This window comes from Salvelinus sp. IW2-2015, linkage group LG7 (genome assembly GCF_002910315.2).
Source record: "Salvelinus sp. IW2-2015 linkage group LG7, ASM291031v2, whole genome shotgun sequence".
In the NCBI taxonomy this organism is placed as follows: domain Eukaryota; kingdom Metazoa; phylum Chordata; class Actinopteri; order Salmoniformes; family Salmonidae; genus Salvelinus; species Salvelinus sp. IW2-2015.
The window spans coordinates 5,942,305-5,952,717 of NC_036847.1; the positions used below are offsets into that span (position 1 = coordinate 5,942,305).

At 41.9% G+C, this 10,413-nt stretch overlaps 1 pseudogene; it reads left to right on the forward strand.

Annotated features, from left to right (window-relative positions):
* Window positions 1–2,187: 2,187 nt before the first annotated feature.
* On the forward strand, window positions 2,188–6,124 carry LOC139028064 (zinc finger protein 714-like; annotated as a pseudogene).
* The last annotated feature ends 4,289 nt before the right edge of the window (window positions 6,125–10,413 follow it).

The following is a 10,413-nucleotide window of genomic DNA, read 5'->3' on the forward strand; positions in this document are numbered from 1 at the left end:
TATTTCTACATAAACGTTATCTTGCACATTTTACCTCACCAACCGTTTCTAATTTGCAATAAGATGAAGACATTCGTCTATGATGCATTTTCGCTATACCCAATCCAGAAGAGAGATCTCTCCCACGCGGAGCCTGTGTCTCACACGCTACAGAACACACACGCCCAAGAAAGACCCTGCTCTTAATTAGGACGATGGCGGAGTGAACTAAACGTTTAAAAGTGTGGTTACACTTCACCAGAGTCGATGCTGACAATGTCCGTTGCCACAAATGCAACAAGACTTTTGCTCGTGTTTCCGCCCTTACAAGCAATCTGTCCAAACATCTATGGAAAGTGCATCATGTACAGGCAGAGAAACAGTTTGACTGCCGAGCTCGTAGTTCATCTATCGTTGTCTGATCTACGTTAGGTATGTATGCTAGCAGCCTGGAGCCCACACAGAGTTAACTAGATTATGCGAACATGGGTTCTTGATCAAAAGGAACCATTAGCCAGCTGATTGTTTGGCTATGGGTGCGTTCATAAATTCACTCACCCATTTAAAGATGTTGCAATTTTTTTGTTAAAGTTGCAGCTACAATGAACCAACCCACTCATCCCTCTAATACCGCTGGTCCAAGCCAAAGACAAGCCCAAGGCCCCTTCACGCTGGCGGCTAGTGGGAGGATGACTGAGGAGAGGGTGAATGAGTGCCATCTAGCCGTGACCAAGGTCATAGTGAAAGGCCTACACCCCTATGCAACAGTGGAGTCCAAGGGCTTTAGGTAACAGTCTGTCAGTATATATTGAGTTGTATTAATTTTTAGGATATAGTAGTATAAAAGGGTTGTATGTTAGTCCCATCACTCCACAATAATTCAATAATGATAATTCAACACATGAAAACTATCATTTTTTTACTGTAAGGAGATGAGCAAGGCACTCACCCCCAAATATACCCCTCCCTCCTGGAGTTACCTCAGTGACACATTCAGTCCTACCTGGTGTGGTGTACAAAAGTGATCACTGAGCTGAAGGGCGTGCCAAAGCTGGCCATCACATCAGACGGGTGGACCAGCCTCAGGACCACTATCTCACTGTTACAGTGCACTACACAAGCCAGGGCAGTGTAAAAACAGAAGGTCCTCCACCAGGGCAGTGTGCAAATCGCAAACTGGCAAAGTAGTGGCAGAGGAGGTCTCCGACATTCTGGAAGAGTTTGAGATGGAGCCGAGCAAGATTGTTAGCCGCGACGGTTAATAATGCTGGCAATATGGATGTTGCCATCAAGAGACTACACATCCTAAAAATAGGATGCTTTGCGCACACATTGAATCTGGCAGCGCAGAAAATCTACCAAATGGGCAACCTGAATCAGAGCAGTGGTCGTGTGGTTCAAGAGATCCTCGATGTCCAGAACAGTCTTGAAGGAAAAGCAGCAGCTCCTTGGTAAGAAGCCAGTTCAATCTATTAAAGTATTATTTAGAAATGTCCACATTTAACAATTTAATTCAATATTCAAGTGTGCGGTAATTAAATGTATGTTGTTTTTTGTGGTTTCTGGCCTTCCCGCAACACTCACTCATCCTTGATGTCAAGACCAGATGGAACTCTATCTAATGATAGAGAGATTCATGGAGCAGTATCCAGCGATCCAAGCAGCAGCCTTGGACCCACGACTGTGAAATGCAATGACCAAGGWCAACCTGGACCGTCTGAAGGATGAGGACTTCCATAAGGCTGAGAAGTTTGTCCAGCTCATGAGAATCCTCTATACATCCACACTGTGTGTGTCATGTGACAAGAATGCCACCTGTGGACTGATCATACCCGTCCTCCAAAAACTGGAGGAGCACTTCACTGTGAAGCATGAAGATACAACGTTTGTGGCAACCATCAAAGAGAAGGTGTGGGAGAACCTCTCRGACCGCTATCAGGATGAGGCCACAGCAATGGACCCCAGATTTAAAGGGAGGCCGGTGAGTGAAGCCACCTGGGACAGGCTGAGGAAGGCAACTGTTGAGGCCAATGTGACAGGAGCAACACCAAGGCTGTCAGAGGAGTCGGAGCAGACAGACACAGAGCACCAACAACAGGAGGAGGAGTCTGAAGGAGAAGGAGAGGAAATGGAGCAGTCCCTCCATTGTACAAAACAACGAGTGCCTTGGAGGAGCTGTTCTCAGAGGAGGACAGGGCGTTGAGGTTGATGATCCAACGGGACACCTCGTCCCTCACCCTCAGCGAGCGTGTTGACCTAGAGGTCGAGCTCTACAAAGGCCTGCCTCCCATCCCCATGGCTGAAGATCCTGTGATGTGGTGGTGGGAGAAGAGAGCTACTCTGCCCCTCACAAACATTGCAACAAGCTACCTCTGTGCTCAAGCCGCCTCCACCCCTAGCGAGAGGGTATTTTCGACTGGGGTACACAATAAGCTCGGAGATGCCCCGACTTCTGCCAGAGAAGGCAAATATGTTGATCTTTCTCCAGAAGAACTGCTAAGAACTGTTAGTCCTTCTGCAGGAAAATATTGTTTTACATTACCATCATCACAACATTAGTCTATAATAGTGATTTGTTATTAAAAAACATTGCTGTTTCTTTTGCTGTAAATAATTGTTTATTTTATTTATTTGACATTTCAGAAAATTAAGCAATGTTAATTCTGTTCTTAATTTGTTTCGTTTTTTTTCTCGTAAAAAATAAGAATACCGTTAAAGTACCGGATTGATAACAGTATCGGTAAGAGTAGTAATACCGTTCAAATCTTAACGATACCCATCCATACTCTCCAGTTAATGACCCCCCCTCTCGGATCTATCTGACACCTACCCACTTTTCCATATTCTGTAACAAGCATCCTCACCCACTGAGCACCGKCCGACACCAAATCTAAGCCAATCATAGACGTCTGTGTTTCACAAGTTTGGATAGCACAGTACTGTAGAGTACAGTATAATGTACTGAACGTAGCTACTTTACTGAACTGTACTCTACTCTGCTGTACTGTGATGTCCAAACTTGTGAAACATATACATTTATGATTGGTCCTTACCAACCAAATTTGTGTTTGCTTGTGGGCGGAGGGTATTGCATATTTCTACCTTTTTGTGTACCAATTCAGGATACATCATCATGACGATAATGGTTTTGATAACTATAATTATGCAGTTTTGTGTGGTTCAGATCAGGGACCCATAATTGTAATTATGTTACCGTAATTCTGTTACTGGATGTACATCCACTTCACTTACTGTAGTTCAATAACCAAAATATATATTTTTTTCCAAATCTCAAGGTGTCATGTCATCGCTGACACTCCATTCTTGCTGCAGGCATCTTTGAATCTTGATTCAGAGCAGATATTTAAGAGTTTTGGGAAAACGTGGTCACACAAAAAAAACGGAGGGAAGTTTTACAGAAATTCTGTTACCGAACTTTGCATCTGCACAGTAAAATGTTCAGTGGAAATTGTTTCAATTAGTCCTTGTGCATAGAGTTGCATAGAGTTGTGCATAGAGTTAAACTTTGAAATCAATGTTTTTGTTTGGTAACACTTTGAAGTGAAAAATCGGAGTCTCCGTAATAATTTTGTTACTGTGGAGTTGTCTGTAGGCTTGTCATATAATGGGCAAATATTGCACAATCCAGGTGTGTAAAGCTCTTAGAGACTTACCCAGAAAGACTCACAGTTGTAATCACTGCCAAAGGGGATTTTAACATGTACTGGCTCGGGGGTGAATATTTATCTAATAAAGATTTATATATTTTTGATTTAAAATCTATATATATATATATATATTGTTCTTCCAATTTGACATTAAATCATATTTTGTGTGGATTGTTGACAAAAACAAAAAGGTATTAAATCAATTTTACAATGTGAAGAAATCCAGGGGTGCGAATACTTATGATAGGCACCTGTCGATAACCACTTCTCCTCCTCCTTCCCTCCAGACTCCCTGCAGCTCTCTCTCGCTGTCTCTGAAGAAGAGGTTCCCTCTGAGGAGCAGCACTGTGAGCAGGAGGGGAGCCCCAGTCTGGGGCAGGAGAACCACAAGCCCACACAGATTAAAGAGGAACAGGAGGAAGTCAGGACCAGTCAGGAGGAAGAACACTTTCAAGGGCTGGAGGCTGATATCATAGAGTTCCAATTCACTCCTTCCTGTGTGAAAAGTGAATGTGATCAGGAGGACCCACTTTGGTCCGTGACTCTTCCCCAAACCCAGACTGTGGAGAACAGAGAGAGTGATCCTAAACATTTTGGCACTGCGACCCACCTAAAGGGTTTTGATATTCCCTGTYACCCTCCAGATAATCAAAACAATGRGTCCAGCCACAGCTCAGCCAAAAGCAGCGACCCACTAGGACATGACAGCAGCCAACCATTGGATCCGAACCTACCAATGGGGGAACATTGTTCCAAACCCAGCACCATATCTATAAAAGCTTACCGCTGCCGTGACTGTGGCAAAACGTTTCCTCTGAAAGCGGGCCTGCAGAGGCATGTGAATCTCGACAAGAAGAGACTCAGTGAATGCCACTTCTGCAAAAAACAGTACAACTCCACCTGTAAACTGAAGGCCCATGCCCGACTATGTCACGGTGGGAAACCCAGCACCTGCCCCTTTTGTGGCAAGACCTTCAAACACAAAGGACATCTGTCTAGGCACATGAGTATTCACACAGGAGAGAAACCATTTAGCTGTGGTGACTGTGGGAAGAGCTTCAATCAGAAGGGGGGCCTAGGAAGACATATACTGACTCACACAGGAGAGAAACCTTTTAGCTGTCATTTTTGCTGTAAAAGCTTCAGGCAGAAGAGGGATCTAAGGAGGCATATACTGATTCACACAGGAGAGAAACCATTTAGCTGTGACGACTGCGGTAAAGGCTTCATTCGCAAGGAGCACCTAACTGCACATATGCGGACTCACACAGGAGAGTAAAGATTTATRTGTGGTGACTGCGGGAAAAGCTTAAATCGTAAGGGGAAGCTGAGAATTCATATATGGACTCTCACAGGGGAGAAATAATTTATCTGTGATGACTGCTGGAATTGTTTAACTATGAAGACTAAGGGTTCTATTCAATCAGTATTTTGGAAGTTCAGCGTTACGGCGTGATTGCCATTACATTTCAATGTTGCTGAGTTAGCGGAGACTGTATTCACGYTAAACACTGCTTACGTCGGCTCAATCAGAATTTACCTTAACATTTCTATTGTGCAATCTGTAACGCTTCAGATATAGAGCCCTAACCAAACATATTTACGGACTCACACAGGAGAGAAATCATTTGGCTGTGGTGACCGTGGGGAAAGCCTCAATAAGAAGGGGGACCTAACCAGGCATATACTGACTCACACAGGAGAGATATCACATGGCTGCCCAGTCTGTGGTAAAAGAGTCACTCAGAAGGTAAACCTACTGAAGCATGAAAAAAAAAAACATACACAAACAAGATAAACTGAAAGAAGGAAGAAAATGGACTAAGATGTTCTGTCAGGCGATGGGAATAAAAARCAACTGTGGATCATTCATGCTGTGTATTTTAGAGAAATAGATTCACTATGGATTTACTTTTGTAAAATGTTCCATGTACATAAAGTTTGATTGGATTTAAATGATTAAGAAATGAACCAGGAGGAGTGCATTTATTATGGGAATCTCACCGATCCACTGTTCTGTTGATGTTTTCACCTTATTAGAAACYGGAAGATCTGGATATGYGYAAAATATATCATTCTCAGGGTGATGAGAAAAGGGAGTGACTYATGTTATTGATTTGTTAAAAATGTATATTTATCCACTTTATCTAGAAAATGTCCTTCCARCTGTCCAAGAGTATATTTAATCCAWTTTGACCTCATGCGAGTRATTCATGATATTGTTTAAAATTTGGACTAATGATATACAGTCGACTCCTCATGAGTGCACACTATTTTAAGTGCACAAGTGTTTTTCCTGTCTCAATTCAATAACATCTATATTATAATATCGTAAGCCGCTGCGTGAGGATCTCCTGCAATTTTGCACCGGTTTTCTTKGTTTTAGGCTCAAAGGAAGCGCGTCATGCTCTTACATGGTACTGTCAACTTTATATATTGCCAGGGGAGACGATTCTGTAATAAAGTATTTGACGTTATTGTTAACTGCGTTAGAGCGTTCTCAACACTCTTTTCAGACCAGGTAGCAGTTAGTCTGTCCAAGGTCAAGGCAGAACTTCATTTATTGATAAGACAGAGTTAGACTCAACATTCCATGGTAATTGTCCTAGTCGTTTACTGGCCAACAAGCTATGCAGCGATGATAATTAGCTGATATAGCAACTATTGAGTCTGAAACAGGGGAATTACAATCAGAACCCAAATGAATCAAAGATTCTCATGGTTCTATAAAGAATTGTACTCCTCTGATTGTGAATCCACACCAAGCCGGTCTAAAATCATTAAGAAACTCCTCTTCTCTCAACATAAGCCACCTRGCTGGGAGCCCAAATCTCTCTCAATAAACTCAAAAGGACAATGGGTAGCATAAAAAGGCAAATCACCTGAATGGGARGGTATTCCTCCTGAGGTCTATTTAACATTTTGGAATCAATTAGGTCCACTATTGCTCAATGATTAACACGGCCATTCACAAAGGTTGATTTGGGAGAGATTGAAGTATAGTACTTAATTTCTTTTATAAAAAATAAAAAAAGAGGTAAAGATGCCACCCAGTAATTCTCACTATAGCCCTTATCTTTGATAAAACACAGAATACATTATTTTCCTAAATGTTGTCGTCCTTCTCGAGATTTACTTACCAAATTGTTCTACACGGACCAAAGCGGGTTTGTTAAGAAATGTTTTACGATTACTATCTTTAACGCTTCATTACAAACAACAGGGTCTTGGGCTGTATTATCTCTCGATGTCAGAAAAGCTTTTGATAGACTAGAATGGGCATTCAGTATCTCTGTCTTGGGAATTGGCTCCAATTTCATTAATATGATTAAAATGTTATGTCAATCCCTCAGCTATAGTTATAACAGGCAATATCACTAGAAGCAGCAGACAAGGCATCCAATTTCGCTTTTGCCATTTTACTATCCCAGTTGCTATAACCGGCAGAATATCTATTGTCAAAATGAATATATTGTCACAGAATTTCTGTAGTTCAATGCTTCCCATGGCTCCCCCTACTGACTATTGGGATACACTTCATAGTGTGGTTTCAAATGTATATGGCAAGGTAAAGATTCCGGATAAACTTACACTTACAAAGAGGGAAATATTTAGGAACTATCCGTACCAAACTTTCAGTTGTATTTCCAGGCTCTAGCATTTTCCCCATCCTAAATTGGTTTAGACATGATTCTTCTGCCCTGTGGCTGAGTATAAAGGGAAATATGGTGTCTCATTTTGCCATGGAAGAGGTGGTCTTCAGTCACTGATAAATTCTTTAAACAATAAACTATACTTGGGTCCTATCATTGCTCGCACAATTTCTATTTGGCGCAAAATGGAAAAACAATGTAACTGGGAATAGAAATAGCATGCACATACTCCAATCTTTTCACATTAATGTCTTTAAATCTGGAGGTCAGCCTTTTGCACCCCCCCAATGGTCCAAATGTGAAATCCGTATGCTTGCCGATATCATGGACAGTAATGGTTTGAGAACATTCCAAGATTTGAAAGATACATAAACATTAACAGGCAACTCTTTTTTTTTTTTTAATAGCAATGGTATTGGCCATATCTCACAAACCCCTGAGATGCCTTATTGCTATTATAAAGTGGTTACAATGTAATTAAACAGTAACAATACATGTTTTGTCATACGTGTGGTATACAGTCTGATATAACACGGCTGTCAGCCAATCAGCATTCAGGACTTGAAAGAATAATCTCAGCTAAAGCCCAACACATACAAATAAACAATCCATGAAGCCCAATGCATACATACACACAAATACATTGAGTGTACAAAACATTAGGAACACCTGCTCTTTCCATGACATAGACTGACCAGGTGAAAGCTATGATCTGTTATTGATGTCACTTGTTACATCCACTTCAATCAGTGTAGTTGAAGGGGAGGAGACAGTTTAAAGGATTTTTAAAACATGAGACATGGATTGTGTATGTGTGCCATTCAGAGGGTGAATGGCCAAGACAAAAGATMTAAGTGCCTTTGAATGGGGGTATGGTAGTAGGTGCCAGGCGCACCGTTTTGCGTTTGAGTGTGTCAAGAAGTGCAACGCTGCTGAGTTTTTCACGCTCAACAGTTTCCTGTGTGTATCAAAAATGGTCCAGCACCCAAAGGACATCCAGCCAACTTTGCACAACTATGGGAAGCATTGGAGTCAACYTGGGCCAGCATCCCTGTGGAACGCTGTCGACGCCTTGAGTCCATGCCCCGACGAATTGAGGCTGTTCTGAGGGCAGAAGTGGGTGCAACTCATTATTAGGAAGGTGTTCCTAATGTTTTGTACACTGTATGTACTTATATTTAGGGCGGATACATATATACTGAACCAAAATATGAAACGCAACATGCAACAATTTCAAAGATTTTACTGAGTTACAGTCATAAGGAAATCAGTCAATTGAAATACATGAATTAGGCCCTAATCTATGGATTTCACATGACTGGGAATACAGATATGCATCTGTTGGTCACAGATAACCTTTTTTTTTAAAGAAATAGGGCAGTGGATCAGAAAACCAGTCAGTATCTGGTGTGACCACCATTTTCCTCATGCAGCATGACACATCTCAGTCACATAGAGTTGATCAGGCTGTTGATTGTGGCCTCTTCAATGGCTGTGCGAAGTTGATGGATATTGGCGGGAACTGGAACATGCTGTCGTACACATTGATCCAGAGCATCCCAAACGAGCTCAGTGGGTGACACGTCTGGTGAGTATGCAGGCCCTGGAAGAAGTGGGACATTTTCAGCTTCCAGGAATTGTGCTGAAACATGAGATAATGGTGGCGGATGAATGGCACGACAATGGGCCTCAGGATCTCTTCACGGTATCTCTGTTCATTCAAATAGCCATCGATAAAATGCAATTGTGTTCGTTGTCCGTAGCTTATGCCTGCCCATACCATAACCCCACTGCCACCATGGGGCACTCTGTTCATAACGTTGACATAAGCAAACCGCTCGTCCACACGACGCCATACACGTGGTTAGAACTACTGCCAAATTCTCTTAAACAGCATTGGAGGTGGCTTATGGTAAAAAATGTATATTCCATTTTCTGGCAACAGCTCTGGTGAACGTTCCTGCAGTCAGCATGCCAATTGCACGCTCCTTCAAAACTTGAGACATCTGTGTTGTGTGACAAAACGGCACATTTTTTTGTGACCTTTTATTGTCCCCAGCACAAGGTGCACCTGTGTAATGATCATTCTTTTTAATCAGCTTCTTGATATGCCACACCTGTCAGGTGGATGGATTATCTTGGCAAAGGAGAAATGCTCATGAACAGGGATGTAAACAAATTTGTGCACAACATTTTAGAGAAATGCGATTTTTATGCCTGTGGAACATTTCTGGGATCTTTTATTTCAGCTCATGATACATGGGACCAACATTATACATGTTGCGTTTATATATATTTTTCAGTGTATAAGCATATATGTTTCCACCATATATGCCCAGTAGTATACATATACTGCCAAATATTACTTTTCATGTTGGCGACACAGCGACGCCTAATCAGACATGCTGATGCTCATCATGGTTCTTACAGGCAAAGTGAAATGACAAAATGTGCTCCTGGTGCACGCCGCTCAAATGTTATGTAACACCATGGGTGCTTTGGCCAGGAAACAACGATACAAGTGTAAAGGCACAACAAAATAGATCAACCATTTTCTTTTGCAGGTACCTTTTCCTTTTAAACACCAGTGGTGCAACTAGTGCTTTCTAACGGCACCAAAACATTGTCGTTCAGGAGGGAATCGAAATGTTCCAGTGGGCAAATCTTGTGAAAGTGGATTTGCAGCTGCTCTTTTTGCTTCATTGCTCAGGCGCTTATGATAACAGTGACCTCATGTGACTGGCTACTAGTACTACCAGGGACCTAATATAACTGGCTACTAGTACTACCAGGGACCTAATACAACCGGCTTCTAGTACTAACAGCGACCTAATACAACCGGCTTCTAGTACTATCAGGGACCTAATACAACCGGCTTCTAGTACTAACAGCGACCTAATACAACCGGCTTCTAGTACTACCAGGGACCTAATATATCAGGCTACTAATACTAACAGGGACCTAATATATCAGGCTACTAATACTAACAGGGACCTAATATATCAGGGTACTAATACTAACAGGGACCTAATATATCAGGCTACTAATACTAACAGGGACCTAATATATCAGGCTACTAATACTAACAGGGACCTAATATATCAGGATACTAA